This window comes from Cryptomeria japonica, chromosome 4 (genome assembly GCF_030272615.1).
Source record: "Cryptomeria japonica chromosome 4, Sugi_1.0, whole genome shotgun sequence".
NCBI lineage: Eukaryota > Viridiplantae > Streptophyta > Pinopsida > Cupressales > Cupressaceae > Cryptomeria > Cryptomeria japonica.
Genome location: NC_081408.1, coordinates 339,356,540 through 339,379,706, shown reverse-complemented (window position 1 = coordinate 339,379,706; position 23,167 = coordinate 339,356,540). Strand labels below are relative to the sequence as shown.

The following is a 23,167-nucleotide window of genomic DNA, read 5'->3' as shown; positions in this document are numbered from 1 at the left end:
CTTGTGGCAACACTTTCTCAGTTGCCACAAAAAGTGTCAGATGAGTTCAATGAAAAGTTGCACAATGCCCCATCTTTCAATCCACTCGTTGCGGCACCAAACCGTCAGCTCGTACGTGTTGGGGTGGTCAGGTTTATGGTAGAAATGCCTTCTTTTTTCTTTCCAACTCGCCCGATCATTGCGAGCCACACCCTAGCAGCGAAATCGCTTAAGTGCATGCATTAGATGAATAGAAGTTTATGGGCTATGCAATTATTTTAGAATGGGTATTGGTACAATGGTGTCTTACATTGTCTAATTTTGGTTCTTTCCATGCTTCCTTTATATAGTCTTATTTTGACTATAACTATTGAATTTGTGTTGATCTCCATAAACTTGTGTCTTGGATTACAAACACATTTAGGTTCAAAGCTTAAGTAAAAATAAACTTTGTGCAATTATTCATTTAATCATTTGTACTGCAATTATGATAACCATGATAAATGATTTTCATTAACCAAAAAGCTACAAATCCATGCAACATTGTATACCGTTAAAACTATCAAATATATCCAATACAAACAAATAGGCTTGCCAAAAGCCATATGGACATAGAATTTCACGTATTCATAAAACAAAACATATGTTCAAAATTGCTATAAAGGCATACAACGTGATATCCAATAAAGTCAAATAGGGGCTTGCCAAAAGCCATATGGGCATATAATGTCACATATTTGTAATACAAAACATATGTTCAAAATTGCCATATAGGCATACAACATGGTATCCAATAAAGTCAAATAGGAGCTTGCCAAAAGCCATATGGACATAGAATGTCACATATTTGTAATACAAAACATATGTTCAAAATTTCCATATAGGCATACAACATAGGACCCTATTCTATTCATTTCCCTCTAGGGGAAGGAAAGAGATCACGAGATATCTTTGCCTGTTGAGGGGATGGAGATGTATATGATGCAGGTGTCTTTTGAGTACGTCCACTCGGCCTCCTCTCCAGAGTTTTTTGTAACTCCACATGATACAATGAAAAGAATGATGTTAGGATATACAAAAAATGAATTTTAGAATGACATATAATAGAATAGTCACTTACCGCATATAAATAATTATGATGTTCATCCACAACAGGTGCACGTTCATGATCTGGAGTGACAAACCCCTCTTGTAAGCATCACAATATAAATTAAACTAAATACAAGTGTCGTTAAAATTTTCAATAACATATTATTAAGATAACAAATGTAATGCTAAATTTACTAAATTTACAAATATGTCTCATACTTATGTTAAAGCGGTTGAACTTGCTACTGCTACAGCAACACCACGCTCCATTGACGTGCGGACAGCAGGAGGAATCTCTGATGTCAACATCTGAAAATTAAACAAAGTATATTGATTAATCGCCAAAACTATCTATATTATTTAATAACAACATTAAAGATAAATTATTTACCTGGGTGAAAGATTGTCGATGAAATACACTGCAAGGTGTTGATATTGAAGCTCTAGCATCAAACTATTTCACATCCAAAATGAGTAATTAGAAAATCATTCACATAAGGTTCAACTATGTACATATAATAATTATATTTCTTCACTCGTTGTATACTTGTGAAGTCGACGAAGTCGTGAAAAAGGGTGCTGCAAGAATGTTGCTAGTATTGTCAACACTTTGACCTTGATTTTTTATCATAATAATTTACTAATTTAGATATATTCTCAAATTTACATATAAGATTTAATAAAAAGAATGAAATGAAATTGTAATGAAATTCACCTGGGTATCAATGCCAAATGTTTCGTTCAGCAAGGATTTTGTCATGACAATGTTCTTTGTAGCAAACTCTGCTCGTGCACATGCATTCTCAGAACTATTAGGTTCATAAGTGAAAAGAGAACCACAAGATCGACAAAAATGAGCTGGAACTCGATGCCTAGAAGAATCACCATCATCACTCGCATCACCCTCTACTAGAGGCCTAGCATACTGTATAAGGGTCTGAGTGAGTGAGCTAATGGAGTCTAGAGTTTCGACCTCAATACTCTCCTTCACAATGGAAGGAATAATAACATGCTCCACCATAGGTCTAGCCAAGGGTCTTGGTGGGAGATTTGGGTCATGTTGTGCACCCTCTCTATCATGTGAGGAACCCCCACCTCTACCTTGGAAATCTAGAAAATCAAAATAGTTTGGGATCTCATTAAGGACAAACTCACAGTACAATTTTCTCAAAAAGTATTGGGGTACCTCATGATTATTGCATGGGGGCTGATCAAATACCATCCACCACCTATCCCAAAAATTGTTCTTAATCCCTTCATGATGACACCACTGAATAGGGAATCTCCTACATCCAGGGTGTAAAGGTTGATTCGTTAGGGGGTCCGTAAAAAGAGCACACAAGTCAAATTTATTAATTTTCTTTTTCTTCACTGTCGCATATGATAATTTGTCAGCATAAAATTGCTTTTGTGCTTCCTTCTTACTAGACCAAAAATTTATTTGCCCACTCACAGATTGTATGTGAGATACAATAGATTGCAAAGAACTGGCAAGGTTTGTCCTATGGCAGTTTGTTCCAGTGGGATCTTTTAGCCTTGTGATTAAACCTTCAAGCTCTTTTTGGCTATTTTCTATTTGACCTAATAGGTTTTCTTATGTACCTATGGGATGTCTAGGGATTGTAGGAGGTTCTTGATGTGCTTCTTCTTCAATATGGTCTTCATGAGGAGGTGATTGAGTTTTTTCAACATTTTCTTGTCTAATCTCATTTCTTGATAATGAAAATAAATTTAAATCAATAACCTAGTTTAATCTTCAAATTAATAAAAAAATGACAATAAGAAAACAAAAATACATACCTCTTCGAGCTCTTTGATGGTGTGGTGGCACTTTGATGAGAGATGGACAACTTAGTTCCTAATATCAAGCTTTTACAAAGGGCAAGCGCAAGAAAATGGCACTCCAAATCGCCAAAACGTGGGTTTGGGAATGCAGAATGCGTCCAAAATGCAGACATGGGTTTTTTTAAAGTTTGAAATGCTCATAAGGCTCGCGTCTTATAAGGCGCGTGCCTTATGAGAATTTTTCATTTTTTTTGAAGTGTGGCGCCTTTTTGGTACCACAACTTCGTGCATATACCCTCCAACCCAAGATCACAAAAGAGCTCTGAATCTATACAAGAGAGACACCAACCTCAGCTTATAAAGACAACAACCTTATGTAATAGAGGCACCGACCTTGATATTTTTGAGATTTTAAAGGATAAAAAACCAGATAATACACATAAAGAGTTGCTACATGCTAAATCAACTTTTACAACCCTTCAAACTGTGCTATAGATTTGAGACAATATCTGTATATTGTCATAGACTAAAGCCTCTTCACAATTCCAAATAATAAACACATAGTTATGCTGAAGCTGAATTCATCAAAAAAATTCAAAATCCAACCTATAACTTCAATTAAAGATAATCATTTTTGTACAGACTACACTCTGGTTCAGCTTAGTTATGTTGAAGCTGAATTCATCTGAAAATTTCAAAATCCAACCTATAACTTCAATTAAAGATAATCATTTATGCACAGACTACACTTTGGTTCAGGTTACAAAATTGTAGAAAATTATACTTCATAGCCAAAAACTACTTAATCCAAACCACATACTCCTTATGTTGTACTCAACTCACACCCCTTAATAAAAACTTTTCAAATACATCCTTAACTAAAACATGAACTGCATCCAAATTTTTTTTAAAAAATATCGAACTCACTCAGTTCAAAACACACTTCACTCACACCCTATCGTATTTTCGATATTTAAAAGATAAAATCAAAATCACACATTATCATTTTTGCATAGCGACAATCTCACTTGAAAATGAATACAAGCTTCCATAGTTAACACACAACACAGAGAGAATACCATTTTTTAATCTTTCTAAATTTCTAATCCCTCTCATACAAAAATGATAGTCATGCAACTGTAGTTACACTCAATTAACATCTTTGTATGTACTCGAGAATATCCAGACAATACTAAAAAAGAATATGAAGATAGTTTGAAAACCACCTCCAAAAAGAAACACCCATCCAAAGTTAAAAAAAATAGACTATCAAGAACTGTTTCTTTAATCGCCATATGACAACAAATTGAAATGCATACACTCCATATTTCAAAAACAAATATTTCAATAAAAAAAATGTTTGATACATCCAAATGCATTTTTGAATCTCACCATTAAAATGCATACACTGATCAAACTTTCTTATAAAAAAATGCTTCTAGCTAAGTCAGCAAATAGGTAAAAAACAACATACTCACCCAGTACAAGGCACTTGAGCATTTCCAGAGCAATGTCTACTATCTAAACTATGTGGCTCACCCAAATCTGAGATATATGTTATTAAGCAAAGATTCCCTGAATGGTCAGAGAAAATATAACGCTACAACACACAAGAATAACTCATATCATTATTAAAAAAACTGGCATGTTCTAAGATGACACTGTGCAACCAAGAATCAAAAGGAATCATTCGAATGTCAGCACATTCTGCAAATCCTTCTGGTAGAGACAAGAAATTCTATCAAACAAATAGCGCAACTGGAAGTAACACTCAACCTAAGCACAACTAAAAAATACAGCCATTTGTCCCAAATAGAACTAACTCTCATATTGATATCAATGACATAACACAATAGGCGACAAGTCCATAATCAAGAATTGGAGACCTATAACCCTGTTGAATGTGTCATACAAAATTTTGACCAAAATTTTGGCCAAGAGACTGGAGGAGGTCTTACCTAAAGTAGTGAATAGTATACAAATAGGGTTTGTCAAAGGAAGATATATTCTAGAAAACCTTATCACTTATTGGGAAGCAATGAACTAGACTAGTGAATATAAGCATAATGCTTCCATGATGCTCATTGACTTTGAGAAAGCCTATGATAGAATAGAATGGAGTTTTATTAATATGATGTTGGAGATCCTAGGCTTTCCTAAGTTCTTTTGTTAGATGATTAATACCCTGATGGGATATGCCACGACATGTGTGGAGGTTAATGGCATAAAATCAGACAGTTTTTTGCTATCTAGATCTGTAAGGCAAGGTTGTTCTCTTGCCTCTACCTTATTTGTGATTATGGTGGATGCATTATTTTACCTCCTAAGAGATAACTCTTTATTTGCAAAGGAAAAAGGCATTAGCTTACCAAATGGAGAAGAACTATTGAACATTCAGTTTGTAGATGATATAGCTATCATGGTTGATTTGGAAGAGAGCAACTTTTGTGCATTAATGGGAAAACTAGATCTCTAATGTGAGGCTTTTGGCAATAAGATTTCTCTTCCCAAAACTATTATGTTGGGCTGGGATAGTCAACCACCGACATAGTTTAGTATATTCCCCCTTAAGTGGGGTGGTCTGAGTCACCAAGTCATATATTGGGTATACCTTTTTCTATTAGTCCTAACCTAAAAGAAATATGGGAATGGGTTAAGGCCAAAATAGATAAAAATAGATGGAGAAATCATTACCTTTCTTTGGCTTGGAGGTTTCAAGTGTGTCAAAAAATCCCGTCTTCAGATAATATTTATTTCACCTCAGCTTGGCTTTTTAGCAATTATCAATTTGCTTTCATTCAGAAGCTCATCAGGCACTTCTTGTGGTCTGATGGTAAAGGCGGGGGGGGGGGGGGGAGGCATGCAGTCAGATGGATATGGTGTACCATGAGTAAGAGTAAGGGTAGAGTGGGTTTGAAGGATATCAGAGTGCAAGGTATAACACTTGCAGCCAAATGGGTTTGTAAGGATTTCCAAAGGGATGAACCATGGAAGGTTTTGGTGAGGCACAATATAACTATGTCACTTCCTAAGTGGGGCCCTTTGTGGAAGGGATTACCATTTTGTGATTTGTGATTGGAAAATTTCCTATATCCCCTACTGAATCACCTGTATTTAAATCTATTTGGAAGGCATGGATGAATGTTAGACACTGCATCACTCAGAATGACATCATTACTTTGGATAAGAGAATTTGGGGTCATAGATCCATATGGTGGAATCTAAGGTATACGGATAAGTCATTGGCCTTGTTACAAGGTTGCTTAGTAAGAGATTAGGTAGAAAAAGGTATTTAGGTAGTGGATAACATCATTGTCAATGGATAGTTAATTACATGGCTTGAGTTCAATAATAGGTTTAGTGTGCCTCTATCCCATATGAAAACCTACTTTGTCCTTAAACTGGCTTGCTCTTTCCTCCCTCTTCCTCTCTATTGTGTTGAGACTCTCAAGTGCTTCCCCTTTTAAATTGATAGATGGTTCTGTCCTCCGTACCATTAAAGCCAAAGATATCTATTGTACCTTGGCTGATAACAATGATTCCCTTAACCACTTGAGCAACACTTGGAACATTAATCTCATCCCTAATGAATGGTAGAAATCTTGTGATCACTTGTGGCGTAGGCTTATTGAACTAAAAAAGAAATTATTTATGTGGAGATTGCTTTTGAGGAAACTTGATGGGGAGTTTACTCTTTGTTCCTTTTGTAGAATTTTGGAGACTGTGATGCACCTATTTTTTGAATACCTTTTTGCTAAAGAGGTATGGGGTTTGTTTGGATTTTATGTGGGTTGTAATATTTCTATCTTTGATATTATTTTTGGTTATGTTAAGTACTTCAAGAAAGATCTCAATTACTTTTGGTTTGTTCTTTCAACAAAAAATTATGGATAATATGGAAATATAAGAATGATAGTGATTTTAATGATGCTAGTAAGACACTTACTGAGTCTCTGAGGAGACTCATTGTGCATGATGTTTCTATGCAGGTAGCAGTGGTCTTGAAGATATCCAATAGAAAGTTTGAAGACCTTATGAAAGATGGCACTGATTGGGTCTTTAAATGGGAAGTATCCCATGGCTTTTCCTAGATAAAATAAGATGTGGACAAAACCCCCTTTGAAAATGCACTTCACAACTTCATGTGGGAGCTCAACCTCAAAGCAGTTCAGCAACAAGAAGTGGTCATTTCAGTTGCACAAGTGTTCATGCACTAGTACCTAGAACATATCCAAGAAGGGAGATAATTGGTGTGGATTTATGACCCTATGGGGTGGATGGTTTGGGCTGATATAGTGGTTGATAATAGTTTTCCAGAGGGTTTTTTCTAGTTTACCTAATTTATTTGCATCTTGTTTAGTATATGGTGCAGGAGCACCTTGATTTCTTGCTAAATTTTCACAATTTTGGAATGGATGATCCTCAATAGGATCAATGAATGAATAATGGACTATTGTTAAGTCCACAAGAGTGTTTTAGGGTTACTTGAAGTGTGTTTTTCTCTAGTGTTAGTTTGTTTTCTCAGTTTTGGCCAATGTGCCATTGTAAGCCAAAAATGGCATCATTTAGCAAAGTAGCATAAAAAATTTTGTAAGGCATCATAAGGATTTTGGACATGTTAGTTTGGTGCTAGGGAACCATCCTAGGGGATTTAGAGTGAGTAAAAATGCATAAGTTTCAAAAATGCAAAGTGGAGCAAAAGTTGTCATTGTTGCTTGACAACTTTTTACAACTTTTGGAGCAACTTTTCAAAAAATGAGCAAATTGGTGGTTGAGGAATCGATGGGTGGTTTTTTATGAGAAAGGAGACATATATAAATCTTTTTAAATCATCTTAAACTAGTTGGAAGATCCAAGAGAAAATTTAGAATAATACTTGAAGGCAATTTTTCAGATTTTTTGCATAAAACTTGCAATTTTGGTTATAACAGCCTGTACCAGATGGATTGATCTTGGTACTGTCCTTTCATGGTGATTTAGAATACTTTATTTTTGTTCTTAGGAATTGATTATACTCTTTCATAGTGTAGGTTTAGTGATTTGTTTGTAAATTGTTTTGAACTGCACTGCTCTCGGTCTGAGCAAGGGATTAATACCCTAGCAATGGCTCCAACTTGAAATCCCATTCTGTTTTCTCAATGGCCCTTGGGATTCAAGTTATGGATCCTGTGTATAGTTTTTATATCCATTTTGGTTCCTTGGAGGTTACTTTGAAACAATTTTCTATCAAGTCCTAGGCAACCTCTATCATAGCCCAGCTAGAGAACTTGACTATTATGTGCACTTTTGCTTGCAAGGATGAAAAATAATGGTTGTTCCAAGTGTTTGGAATGGAATAAGGAAGCCTAAAATATTCTTAGTAGAAATATGGAGTTGTGAAAAAGTGTGGGAATCAACAACCCTATTGGAGAAGGCTCTTAACCCTTAAACCCTCAAAAAGAGCCATTTTGGGGTCCGTACCTGTATGGACATATCTGACAACCTAACCTCATGGATCTCAAAGATTGTCCAAAAGGGTATTTGTATCATTAAAGATCTTAGGAGGTCTTTTGGAATATTTTTGAGCAATGGAACAAAAACCGTGAAGGTAGGGCTAAAAGGGGCTCTTAGGGCTACTAGGCCTAGAAAATAGGAATTATGATAGCGATGGGGAAATGGAGTGAAACAAGTATCAAAAGAACATGATGGGAGTTGTTACACCATCTCAGCATCCTCCTAGTCCCCTTCAAGTGAAGATGAAATTTTTTGACAACTTGATGGTTGGACTTACCTCAGTGAGTGCTAGCCATGATCTTGAGTGATTTGAGTAAACTAGCCGATAGAAAGCTTTCCAAAAGAGTTTAGATGTTGGGATGGATTCAATAGAAGATAAGGGTGTAAACAAGCATGGAAGCCCACTATGATAACTTTTACCAACCTACTAGTCAAGGTGCAACTCTTTTGTGAGATCCTCCCTATCAAAGTGGTATTAGAGCAAGCTAAGAATTTGGGCAAAAACGAGTTGATATCAAAGACTGAGTCAGTAGGTGAAAATAGCCTCTGAATGCTAACTAATGCCAAGTTAGCCAAAAGGGTAGAAGACCAAGAGGATGAGAATAGACTACTCAGGGTAAGATTGCAAGAATTGGAGAACAAACTAGGTGAAGTAGAAGACAAAGTTGAGAAGGTAACTATCAAAATCAATGAAGAAAAGGGTAAGGAAGTGGTAGAAGAGGATGGCACATCTGAACCAGATCTTATTCTGCCAGAAAAAAACCTTTCCTTAGAGCCATAAAAGCCTTAGGAGGGAAGTCCCTAGAAGGAGTACCACTTTTTTGTGGGAAAATGGAACCAGAAGTTGTCATGGAATGGATTGAAGGGTTGGAGAATCACTTTGAATGTGATGGAATTAGTGAAGCACAAAATGTGAAGATAGCCAAATATAGATTGAGAGGAGTACCCTTGACTTGGTGCAAGTTCATCCAAGAGGAGAGACAAAAGGAGGGTAAGAAACCAATTGCCACTTGGAAAGGAATGCTAGCCAAGATGAGAGAAGCCTATATCCCTGAAGACTATGAAATTCAATTACACAAGAGGAGATAAAATTTGAGACAAAGAGAACTATATGTGAGGAGCTACACTGAAGAATTTCAAAAGTTGTGTTTGGTATCCATGGTGGGGGAAGATGAAAGCATCAAGGTTGCCAGGTACTTGAATGATTTGCAGTGGAATATCCAAGAAGAGTTAAGTTTATTGTGTCCTAATACTGTCCACAAGTGCTATCAATTGGCACTCAAGGTGGAAGAGAAGAGTAAAAAGAAACAAGAGAAAAGCAATAGAGGCGGAGATAGGGGAAGAGATGGCAGAGATCATAGAGGTAGCTATGGTGGAAGAGGTGTAGACCAAAGATCCCAAGGAGAAAGTGGGGATTCCAATAGCAAAAGAAACTATAGAGGAAGGGGATCTAGAAACTCTAATAGAGGAAGGTCTAGTGGATTAGGAAGAGGGTCCTATTTCACCACAATGAAGTGCTACAATTACCATCAACTTGGATACCCAGCCTATAGATGTCCTGAGAAATCTTCTTCATCCCAAGGAGGTAAAAGGAGAGTAAGTTATGTTCAAGAAGATGCAGCAAATGTGAAGACATCAAAAGTAAGCTTAGATTCTGAGGTTGGAGAGAATCTCATGATGAGAAGAGTTTTGATCAAAGAACCGGTTAAGGAGAAACCTAGTCAAAGAATATCCTTGTTTAGGATAAAGTGCAAGATTATGGGTAAAGTGTGTAGAGTGGTGGTGGATTTAGGTTCCACTGATAACATAGTGTCAGAAGAAGCAGTAAGCAAACTCAACCTGCTAAGAATTCCACATAGTGATCCTTATAGGGTTACTTGGCTCAACAAGGGGCAACATGTTTTGGTGAATGAACAAACTTGGGTGGAGTTCACTATAGAAGGCTACAAAGACAAGATCTTTGTGTGACATCTTTCCAATGGATGCATGCCACCTACTCCTAGGTAGGCCTTGGCAATTTGATAGGAAAGCAATACACCATGGGGAAAATAATTCCTATACCTTTCAAAAAGATGGAGTTACCTATAAAATTCAGTCCATAGGGGATCAAGAAGAGAGAAGATCTAAAGGTTCCAATGTGCTACGAGTTGGTGAGAAGGAATTCATAAACACTCTCAAGGAAGGAGAGGGAGTGGGGTTCACACTTGTTGTGAAACCAAAAGAGGAAAAAAAGGACAAGAAGATATGTATTCCTGATGAAGTGGAATAGATACTAAATCAGTTCAAGGAGATCATAAGTGATGGAACACCTGCTACTTTGCCTCCTCAATGTGCCATAAGTCATCAAATTGACCTCATACCTGGAGCCTCATTGCCTAATAAAGCAACCTACAAAATGACATCGAAGCAAAATAAATAAGTGGCTAAACAAATCCAATAACTATTTGACAACGGTTTGATAAGAAAGAGCATCAGCCCATGTGCAATTCCCACTGCTTTGGCACCAAATAAGGGAGGTACTTGGAGACTTTGCACTAATTAAAGAGCCATTAACCGAATTACAATCAAGTATAGGTTTCCTATTCCAAGAATTGAAGATTTGATGGATTGTTTAGGGGGTGCTAAGTATTTTACCAAGATAGACCTCAAGAGTGGATACCACCAAATCAGAATCAAGGAGGGAGATGAGTGGAAGAAAGCATTCAAGACCATAGAAGGACTTTATGAATGGCTTGTTATGCCATTTCGACTCACAAATGCCCCTAGCACATTCATGAGACTCATAAATGAAGTACTCAAGGATCACATTGGTAAATTTGTTGTTGTTTATTTAGATGACATCTTGATTTTTAGTAAGTTTAAAGAAGAACATCTTAAGCATATAAATATTATATTGAAGAAATTATGTGATGAGCAACTAACTATCAATTTGGAGAAATGTGAGTTCATGAAATAGGAGTTGGTATATCTTGGGTTTGTCATCTCAAGTGGTGATTTGAAGATGGATACCTCAAAGGTGGAAGCCATAATCAGTTCCTAAAGGAGTCACTTGACTTCTTTTTCATTGGGGGAGCATGGTGCAGGAGCACCTTGATTTATTGCTAAATTTTCACAATTTTGGAATGGATGATCCTCAATAGGATCAATGAATGAATAATGGACTGTTGGTAAGTCCACAAGAGTGTTTTAGGGTTACTTGAAGTGTGTTTTTCTCTAGTGTTAGTTTGTTTTCTCATTTTTGGCCAATGTGCCCTTGGAAGCCAAAAATGACATCATTTTGTAAAATAGTGTAAATTTTTTTGTAAGGCCTCATAAGGCTTTTGGACATGTTATTTTGGTGTTAGGGAACCATCCTAGGGGGTTTAGAGTGTGTAAAAATGCATGTTTTAAAAATGCAAGGTGGAGCAAAACTTGTCATTGTTGCTTGACAACTTTTTGAAACTTTTGGAGCAACTTTTCAAAAAATGAGAAAATCGGTGGTCGAGGAACCGATGGGTGGTTGGTTATGAGAAATGAGGCATATATAATTCTTTTGAAATAATTGTAAATGGGTTGGAAGATCCAAGAGAAAATTTAGAATAATACTTGAAGTCAATTTTCATATTTTTTGCATAAAACTTGTAATTTTGGTTATAGCAGTTCGTACCAGATGGATTGATCTTGGTACTATCCTTTCATGGTGGTTTAGCATACTTTGTTGTGGTGATAAGGAAGTGATTATACTGTTTCATAGTAAATTTTTAGTGCTTTGTTTGTAAATTGTTTTGAACTGCACTACTCTCACTCTAAGCAAGGGATTAATACCCTAGCAATGGCTCCAACTTGAAATCCCATTGTGTTTTCTCAATGGCCCTTGGGATTCAAGTCATGGAGCCTGTGTATAGTTTTTATATCCATTTTGGTGCCTTGGAGGTTACTTTGAAACAATTTTCTATCAAGTCCTAGGCAACCTCTGTCATAGCCCAGCTAGAGAACTTGACTGTTATGTGCACTTTTGCTTGCAGGGATGAACAATAATGGTTGTTCCAAGTGTTTGGAATGGAAGAAGGAAGCCTAAAAGAGTCTCAGTAGAAATATGGAGGTGTGAAAAAGTGTGGGAATCAACAACCCTATTGGAGAAGGCTCTTAACCCTTAAACCCTCAAAAAGAGCCATTTTGGGGTCTGTACCTGTACGGACGTATCTGACAACCTAACCTCATGAATCTCAAAGATTATCCAAAAGGGTATTCAGATCACTAGAGCTCTTAGGAGGTTTTTTGGAAGATTTCAGAGCAATGGAATAAAAATCGTGAAGGTAGGGCTAAAAGGGGCACTTGGGGCTACTAGGCCTAGAAAATAGGAATTATGATAGCGATGGGGAAATGGAGTGAAACAAGTCTCAAAACCACATGATGGGAGTTGTTACACCATCTCAACATCCTCCTAGTCCCCTGCAAGTGAAGATGAAAGGTTTTGACAACTTGGTGGCTGGACTTACCTCAGTGAGTGCTAGCCATGATCTTGAGTGATTTAAGTAAACTAGCCGATAGAGAGATTTCCAAAATAATTTAGATGTTGGGATGGATTCAAGAGAAGAGAAGGGTGTAAAAAAGCATGGAAGCCCACTATGGTAACTTTTACCAACCTACTAGTCAAGGTGCAACTCTTTTTTGTGAGATCCTCCCTATCAGTATATATGCAACAATGTACAGTGGATCTGATATGTAAATATCAATAGGTTGTTTGGTTTGGGCAGGTTTTTTGTCATATAAATGTAATTTTGGGGTTGCATTGTAACTGGGTGTCTTATTGTAGTAGCATAGGTTCTATTTTGGGAATAATATTATACTATGTAGTTATATGGTAAATTTTGTATTTTGTTTCTCTGATAATCAATAGAAAAAATATTATCATTATCTTAGAATGTAACAAATTGATTCTACTAGATATCAACATTCTCACTTTCTCATAAGATTATAAGCTATGTACACCTTTCATTCACAGTTAATTTCTTAAAGCTAACATTTATTTTTAAACTATCTAAACAGTAATGATTTTTAATTAATCTAAATTAATTTATGTTGTATATAATATATAATTAGTAATAAAGACACTTCATCATTAAAAATTAAAAAAAATCTAAAACAATTAGTGTGTCATGTGACATATAAATCATGTTTAAATTGGACAAGCAACTATAACCATGATAGTAGAATCCTAATAAGGGAGAAAGAAAAAGAAGAAAATGATTGCTAACCAAATATTGACAAATTATCAATAAAAAATAAAGAAAAACCTATATGAGTAAATTTATAAATAGGTTTAACCATCAAAACATTAAAATAACATTTTTAAATTGATATTAGCAGAAAAAATTTAATTAAAATAAATTTAGACAATTAAAATTTAGAAAATTTAGTTAGCAATAAATTAGAATGAAAAAAATTAGAAACAATTAATTTAGACAGTTAACACTGAATGTCTCAATACCAATTATTCTAGGGTAACTTTTAGAGGAGTGTATCCTAACAAACTCAAAATGCAAATTCAATGTCGATCATTCCCTCACTTATCTTAATAAAAAACAAATAATACTAATTTTAAGATATAATATTTTAACAAAAAATATTTTACTTAATATATACAAATAGAATAAAAGAAATATCATTTTTTAAATAGGTTTGCATATGAATCTGCTCCACATTGACAATGACAATGAGGTTTCTTAATCTAAGAGACCTACACTCACCAAAATCTATGTAAGGAAATGAATGTGAGATTAAAACTAAAACAAAAATAATGGGACAATGTAAAATGAATTGTCATTTAGCAAATCTACAAGATAGCCATCAAGAATTCAAAATGAAGCAGCTAATGGCAATCAATCCATTGTAATTTTTAAACCTCAAACATATGTCATAGTCTACAAATAGTGGAATCTTTCAAAATAATAGAAACAACAAAAACAAACTTCTATAATAACATGAACAACAAATGCAAACCACAATGATGGAATGCTATGAGAATGCTATGAGAAGAACAAATGTAAAGAATTAAAACTAATAAAAATTTGAATTAAGAAAATTGGCAAAAATGTTGAGTTAAAAAGAACCCACATACAACCACTACCTAAATAGTCAATACTTAGAATGTACTATTTAAATCTCACCCTAATTAACTAATGATATTTTAGAAACTTTGAAAATACGAGTCAACTATCCAGCAATAAATTAAAAATAAAAATCAATATGTAAACAAATTTCAATTTTAAAAATTTAATTTGATGTGGATTTTGTGGACAACGTCTATGCAACATCTAGGATGCACTTCAGACTATATTTATTAATTAATTGAAAATCAAAATTCATCAACTTTTTAAAATTTTAATTAATTAATAAATATAGTAAAAAAAATGCACCCTAGGGGAAGTCACCAATAGATAACATAGTTCCAATAACCGTCACCTTATTGTCATATTGACCCCCCAATAGCTGTCATAGTGAAAACACCATTAATAGATTTGTTTTGTACCAATAGCTGATCATTTTTTGTAATTAATTAGCCCATTTGTGCACATCTATTGGAACATTTGTCCCATTTGTGTACTGCTATTGGAACATTTGTGCACCACTATTGGGACATTTGTCAACAAGTACTAGCGGTTTTGAGTTGACGGTTACTGGAACATCTTTAGTTAGGTATCAAGTGACACTTTAAAATGTGTACTCTTTGACCTTTGTGCACATAACTGATTCCACAACATGAATCGTTACTACCCAGAAGACAGATCAATAGCTATAAGCAATTAGGTCACATACGAAGACAACTAAAAAAAAAAATTCAAAATCCGATGTACCGTTTAAGATCTGTGGGTGCGCGAAATTAACTATGACAGCTACTAATGATCTTCCCCTAGATGCTACATAGACATTTTAGACTTTTTCTTTTTTTTTTTTTTTTTGAGAGGATCAAATATTTTCTTTTAAAAAAGCATACATAAAGCCACTAATGAACATTGGCCAAAAATCCCCAAAGAACTACAATGCACTCAAAGTGGTCAAGAGAAATGTTAAAATAGAAGATGAATATTTTCGTGGAACTTCTGAAAACGAAGATAAAGTTGAAAAGTAATGTAGTCTCGAATGGGAATGGAATTTGTGCTCGCAGAGCAGATTCAATCCATTTTTAGTCGATTTCCAAACGTTGAGAGGAGCGTGCCCTAACAGTATCCAAAAGTGCAATTCAATCGTCCAGATTCAATTCAGAACGTGCTCTAACGGCACTCTATTTATATTGGAAAAAGCAGTGACCGTTGCAAAAGCAGGGTTTCACTTCTTTTAAATGGGAGGTTTACTAGAGAAGCAAGGCAGATTGTATTGGTCTTTCATTTTTTTCTCTTTTTTTTTTTGGTTTAATTTTTGTGGGCGTGGCCATGCCTCAACTCAGTTGTTTTCATTTGCGTTTGAATTTCAGTTCTTTTGTATTTTGTTTATCTTCTTTTTTCTGTGGGTCGCCATTTTTTTATGGACATGGAGGTAGGCAGCAACAAGGACTCTACGTTCTGGAGTGGCTGATTGGAGATATGACCAGATAATGGTGAGTACATACTCTCCGCTTTTTTTTTTCTTTCGTTTTGAAGAATTTATATGTTTTAAGTAGTTCATTTACAAGGAAATTTGATGTATATTATATTATTGAATTTCTCCATCCATTCAGTTGAACGGCATAAACATCTTTTCTCTCCATCCTCTTTGGATTTCTCCATATGATTTGAAATTGTTAGGGTAGGGTACTATCAGGAAAAATATATAAGTATTCTATAAGGAAAATAGATAAATACATGCATATAAAGTTATGAGTTCAGCAATAAGAAAATTTATGCATTCAAATTCAAACATGTATGTATTTTGTATCAAATAAGATTCATGTATCCTGTTTAAAATAGAATATATGTATTTCTACTCGCATTGTACATTGTATTTATTTCTGAGCAAAATCAATGTGAAGTATTAACACCGCATTTTCCAATAGAGCTGAGAATAAATTGCAAACTGTAATATAATGTATCATAGATAAGCTTGTTCTTCCAATTAGAGAATGCAATAATCATATTTTTCTCTTTAAAATAAGGGTTTAATGTTCTATTCCGTTCTACCATACACAATGCCCAAATATACATATTTTTCGTATTAGCATCCTTAAATAAATACTTGGTTGCAGTAAATGTAAATCTTGCGCTCTTGAATGTCATGAACAGGGTTTCACAATCCCGTAAGATTGTGAAACCCTATGCATATTATTATTGTCACCAAATAGCTGCGGAAGATTTGTGAGGAGCCCTTTTCGGCAGACATTTTCGGAAGATTTGTCAGGCTTTAGTAATTTAATGTTTCAGGTTTTTCTACACCATTTACTAACATTTTTTTGGTTTCCTTATTAGTTTGCTTTCTGAGAAAAGGATTTAGAAATTTAAAAAACGCTTGTTAAGACTTCAGTTACCTTTCAGAATAACAGCATTGAGATTTTAGAGCAAATTTTTGTGCTTCTGAGAGTAGTAATTATAATTCATTCACTAATTCTTGTGAAATTTTATTTATTTCTAAAATTTCAGCTAAGATGGGTTTCACTTGAATAATTGAAAAACGAATTTGGTGGGACTCAAATGTATGCTCACCTCTCGTGTTCTGATTGTGTAGTCTCCTTGGCCATCTTTATCAAGGCGACGTTTGCCTATGTTTTAAGCAGAGTGGTAGGAAGCCATTGTTTCGTCTAGTGACTAGGGCAAGTTGAATTTGAGGTTCTTGATGTGGACCTCAATCAATTGTGCCAATCGTGCACTTGTTTTGTCAAAGGTGTCAGTGATTTGCACGGTGCAATTCCTTGAGTACTTGTTTTCTTTGTGCTTCTTCATCCTCCATTTCTTTAAATGGATATTTCGAATTCTCGCTCGTCTACTTTCTGCATAGGGGCTTCCTCTGTTTCTTGTTCAGTCCAAGTTGTATCTCCCTCAATCTTCCTTGTTTGTGCATCTTTCGAAGCGTATCTAGGCCCTTCTTGGTGTGTCTGTCTGATTTGTTCTATTTCTGCCCTGTTGACACTAGGTTCTGTGTGGCAAGTATTATGGCCCATGCTGAGGCTATTGTGCAAAGGCTCGATAACCTTGCTATCCTATTTGATGGATGCATTGGATGCACGATCATACTCTTCCCCTTTTGTTAATGAGGACTGTGTTGGTTTTGGTTGAGATTCTTGTGCCCTCTTTTGTTGATTTTGGGTATTCAGCAAAAGAGGAATAGCTGGGTTTCCTCATTAGCACCTGTATGCAAGGAATTCATTGGAAAAAATTGTGGTCAGAATGCTTATTTGAGTCTATTACATAGCATAAAAACTTTATTTTATAGATTCTTTTTTAATATGTTCCATGGCCATGTTGTGAAGAAAGCAAAATGGATGATAAATTGGGCCCCTGTAAACACAAATTTACACTGCAAATACATTACATTTATTGATATTACATGTATTAATATTATAATATATTTCCTCTGTTTTCTAAGATAAACATTCTTACCCAGAAGTCGGTTTTCTCTTCCCTTCTCATCAGCCACAATTGTGAGATTTCTACAGAATTGAAATGAGAATGCAAAGGTAGAGGTAGTACATTGTTCCATTCTAGCATATACAATGCCCAAATTAACATCCTAAATAAGTACATCTACAGGTGAAAGCAACTGTCCCCTTACTGTGAATACTTGGTTGCAGTAAATGTAATTCTTGAGCTCTTGAATATCATGCAATGCTACTATATAAACTTTGTATCTATATACCCTACGTTGGTAAGCTAATTTTTGATCTTGACAGTTTGTGTTACATGTTAAATGTGGGAGGGGGATAAATATACATATTACCCTATGTTTTATAGTATTCTGAATCCAAATGCTGCAAAATTAAAATGCAATGAATGATAACTATAGTGTGTATTTTGCAAGTAGTTAGCGTATTATTCTTCAAAATTGAAGAAATAATATAAATGAATAAATAAACAAATAAGGGATTTTTCAGCCGAATCCCCTGTAACTGTAGATGGAGTCATTCAGAAGAGGGAGGTTTTCAGCTTGAGGATAGTATTTATTAATGAGAATTCCCCAACAGTAAGCGTCCAATGTTTACAACGTTTATTTTTATAAACTCCCAACGATTTGTCTTAGTATGTTCTTTTGACTTCATGTCAATCAGCTATCTTTGCAAGTGGGTGCGACCTTATAGAATATCCATGTATTTATGTATTTTTTCCTTATAGAGTACCTATAAAATTATGTATTTATGCTACTACGAAATTTCCAATATGTACAGGGTTTCACAATCCTATTATATAGTTAGCCTGTAAGTTTATTATTGGTAGAATAGCTGTGGAAGATTTGTCAGGAGCTCTTTTCGACAGACATTTTGGCAGTAATTCTTATTAAATCTATATATAGGATTAGTCTACACCTTATAGGTATAGCTGGGTTTCCTTGTCAGCACCTTTATGCAACGAATTTAGTGGACAATATTGTGGTCAAAATGCTTATTTTGAGACAGTTGCATAGTATAAAAAAATTATTTTTTCAGATTTTTTCTAATATGTTACATGGTCATGTGGCGAAAGTCAAATGAATGATAGATTGGGTCCCTGTAAGCAAATTTCACCGATATAAATAGTTTCCCTGCCATCAAATTTACACTGCAAATACATTACCTGTATTAACATTATAATATGTTTTTTTTTTCTAAAATAAACATGCTTACCCAAAAGCCGATATAGAGCAAATTTTGTTTCCTTGACACTTGGGAGAGCTTTCTCTTCCCTTCTCATCACTTGCAATTGTGAGATTTCTACATAATTGAAATGAGAATGCAAAGTAGAGGGAAATATATAAATAGGCCTCTCTACCTGTATTTCAGATGTAACAGAAGAGGCATCTCCTACCTTAATCTAGCTCTGCATTATTGGAAAAAAGAGCATTTACTAGGCGATCTTCTAGCAGTGATGGGACGGTGCCACCCCCTTCTTCCTTTAATGTGATTCATCTCCACTTGCAGATTTTTGGTGGCATCCATAGAGGGGTGAGATGGAGTGACTCCCTGATCACCCTATGTTCCTTCCTTGCGAGTACAAAGAGTAGCAGTCCTATCTCCTAATGTGTTTTCATCAAGAGGTATTGGCTAAACAGGCTAAACTAATTCTGCTCTGGAAGCTTTTCCCAACTGCCGACTCCGAATGAATACTCACCTACTTACACGATGAGATCATTAAGTTTTTTTTTGTGCCTAAGACTCACAACCTTTCAAACTCAACCTCACTAGCAGATATGGCATACATAGTGGAGGCAGACTACATTTTGTTGAGCAGCAAGGATCACACTGAAATAATCAACGCAATATTGGTTTGTGGCTGAGTGCATGGGTTAGGACGACATCACAGGATTTAAAATATTTTTAGGAAAATAAAAGGAAAGATGCTTATAAAGCATCAACTACAACTTTGCGTGTGCCATGAGGCAATACCATTCTGATCATCAATCTAAATTTCCAGGGATCGATTCACGTAGGCTTCGTTTTCTAGGCCTAAACTTTGAACTTAACCCTAAAGGATTCAAAAACACTAGAACAATACTAGGGGTTCATTTTGTCAAAAAAACAAATTGTATAGTTCTATGCTAATTAAATCTATAATAAGAATAGTAATCCTCCAAGTTTTACATACATTAATTTCATCTACATTTGATCCTCATTCTCTATATTTGCTCACTTATTGGAAATATGGTTGTAAGTCAATCTAAAATTGAACGATTGTTGCACCCGAAGATCCCAGCACAGTTGGAAAGGAAAATTTGTTGCAGATTCTAGCATATGCAGCAATTTACTTTGACAGGGAAGGGCACCTGTCATGCCCCAAAACCAAAGAATTTTAAAATGGTTGCAGTTATTTAAACGAAAAAATATTGAGGGATAGTACTGCAAATAAAAAAATGTGAGGAAAAAATGCCCAACATATTGGTGCATGAGAAATGAAATTACAGATAATTTTAAAATAACAATAATGATGATTGCAGTATCTTTTTTTAAATAGTTTAGAATGACCCAACAAAGTCAATTTATTATTATGTTTTTATTTTACAGGCAGCAAACCAGCACTTTTCTTTCTGTTGTTTTATCTTTTCATGAATTTAGTAATTCTTGCTATCACTAATGTCTGTCTGAATATATTTCACCATGACTACCAGGTTTATGACTCTGCTGTACTTCAGATGTAACTGAATTTATGTTCGCACTGTTTGCATGCAAATATGTATTTATATGTCTTGCACTTAAAATTGTAGTACTTGGAGTTCTGTGCTTCGAAATCCTCATTCCAAAATCTTCTGCAGCCAAGACATTTGGAACTTTCGGGAGGTAGGTCCCCTGAATAAGTGCAGCATCACCATACGTGGAACAAATCTTCTTCAGTAGATGATCCAAAAAGATGGTCCAAAGGTATTCATACTTTAAACACTGGAATTTCCAAACAGTATCTTTGAATTTATAGACAACCTCGCATTATATACTTTTCAAGTTTCAACTAGCCAAAGCTCTTCCATACATTTTAATAGGATCCAAATGACTTTAATGACATTAATGGGTTGAAGAGTAGGTGGTACTATTAATTCATAGCTTTACAAACAAAGATCTAAAATGCAGGACGATAGAAATAAATGTTATATAATGATTGTTTGTTTGAGGTTGGCTTTTTTCAGGTAGATCCCAAATGACTATTTAAATTAAATTATCTGAAATGAGTTACTAATTCAATTAGATATGGTGACACCCTCTACATAACTTTCAGTTTGTAGCATGAAATTTGGCATCCTCTACGTAATATCTAGCCATCAATTAGTTTAACACGAAAAAGCATTATATATCAACTTTTTGATATTTTTTCTCTGAACAGGGCAGAGCCAGAGTCGGATGTGATTGACTCTGCTTGACCATTTTAACAGTATTTAAATAAACCTCACCCAACCAATCTTGGTCACCATGTTGTCGAGGTAAGCTGGTTTCTTGGTTCTATGATCCATGCATGGTGAGATTTCATGTTTCTTGATTTCATGTTCTTTTAAATGTATTGGTTTTTATATCGGTCTCTGTGTTCTCTTAAATCTGCTGGGTTTTGTAAATGAGTCTGTTTAGCAATGCTCTTTCAATTTGACTATAGGTAGTTTTTTATTTTTTTTTGTTTTCAATGTTGCTCGATGCTTCAATCACTGGCATGCCATCATCATTGTAATTGATTCTTACACATTTTCAAAACCCTCAACACAATTCATGCTTCAAAATTGCGTGCATTTGGATTGACTGCTGCATTACATAGCCTTTTTGCCAAATCCTTTTTGTGCATAGACTGAAATTTTTTATTCGATTTCTTCTGTTTTAAAGCATTATGAGCTGTTCACGTACCTTGACTATACCTCCGCATTTTGCATGCATGTCAACTTTGTTATCTCTGTGTAAGAGAGGGCTTGCGTGCATGAATACAACTAGTTTGGATAACTTATTTATGCTCTGCATTTTGCATGCATGGTTACCAAACATTTGTGATCTTAGCATCTGACAAAATGATCACAACAGATTCAACAGCCACCAAAATAGAAGTTTGGGCAACTACAGCAGCAACCAACAGGCAATACCATAGAAAATCATCCATAATTTATTATTGGTATTTTCAAGGTTATCCGCAAAGTGTAGGTGTATCTCAATAGTTATGTTTCTAAACACTTCATTTTCATTGCCAACCTCCATAGCTTTTTCATTTTTATAGAGAAGACTCGTAAACATATTTTGCATTCTGCATTGACAAGGGGGGTGGGGCATGCTTTATGACAATTGGCACAGAGGAGTGTTTTTCCAGTGTTATATTTGCTGATTAGAGAATTATTTTGTCTAGACTATCATTTTGTATTAATTGTATATGAAAATTACAAAGATTTATAATCCGATTTATTGAAGGTTTTGATGTAGGTAAAAGATTCTGCAATTTTATTTTAATAATAAAATATTTAACTGTTTTATATTATATTGGCAGGGAAATTGATTTAAATTTCAACCATAGTATTGAAGTCAAATAATGCAGGAGGATAGAAATAAATGATGTTTTAATTTATTGATGTTTGACTTGCAGTGTCAAGAAATGTTTGGAGGCTTGAACAAGTAGTTGCTGAAGTCAAATAATGAATGTAATACTTAAAATTTCAGGAAAAAATGTTAGGAATCTTGAATGGGTTGCTGAATGCAACATTTTATATTTCAAATTGAAGAAAATGTTGTACTTTTGAATTAGTTGTTGAAATCAGTGTTTGTAAATTGATATGTAAACAGATTTGTTGTTTAATTCCAAATTTTTATTTGGGAGGGGTTGAATTGGCCCCCTTCCCCAGGCTATGGGGAACAGGCTATGGGGAATGGTCATTGGCCATGACCATTCTTTTCAGTCTAGTGTCTATGTGTTAATTTTTATATTATTTTTAATTGCATAAAAGATTTTTTAATTTTTTTTATTTCATCACATTTAATAATTTGGCATTTCCAGTGTAATTTATGTATCACAATATCCTTCAATTATATTGTAATCTAGTAACATTGTAAGAATGGTAGTGTAATTGTGTTTGAACATTGATTTACTTATTGTCCATTGAAGCATGGTTCTGAAGTTTGGCATTAACTTATATTTGATCCAGTTTGATATTTCTTGGGGACGTTTAGATTTTGACACATTGATTGCATTTATTGTTTATATGGGGTGCATATTTGAGCTTTGGCATACATTAA

The 23,167-nt window shown here is 34.8% G+C and overlaps 1 long non-coding RNA gene across 2 annotated transcripts; it reads left to right on the top strand.

The window, feature by feature from the left end:
• The first annotated feature begins 15,367 nt into the window (after window positions 1-15,367).
• LOC131063604 (uncharacterized) lies at window positions 15,368-22,901 on the top strand. 2 transcript variants are annotated; one of them, XR_009111095.2, is made up of 4 exons: window positions 15,368-15,922; window positions 20,734-20,839; window positions 21,294-21,390; window positions 22,521-22,901. It is a non-coding gene; the product is annotated as an uncharacterized LOC131063604 (long non-coding RNA). The 2 variants fall into 2 exon arrangements; XR_009111096.2 differs by lacking the exon at window positions 15,368-15,922 and adding an exon at window positions 16,488-16,721.
• Window positions 22,902-23,167: the final 266 nt, after the last annotated feature.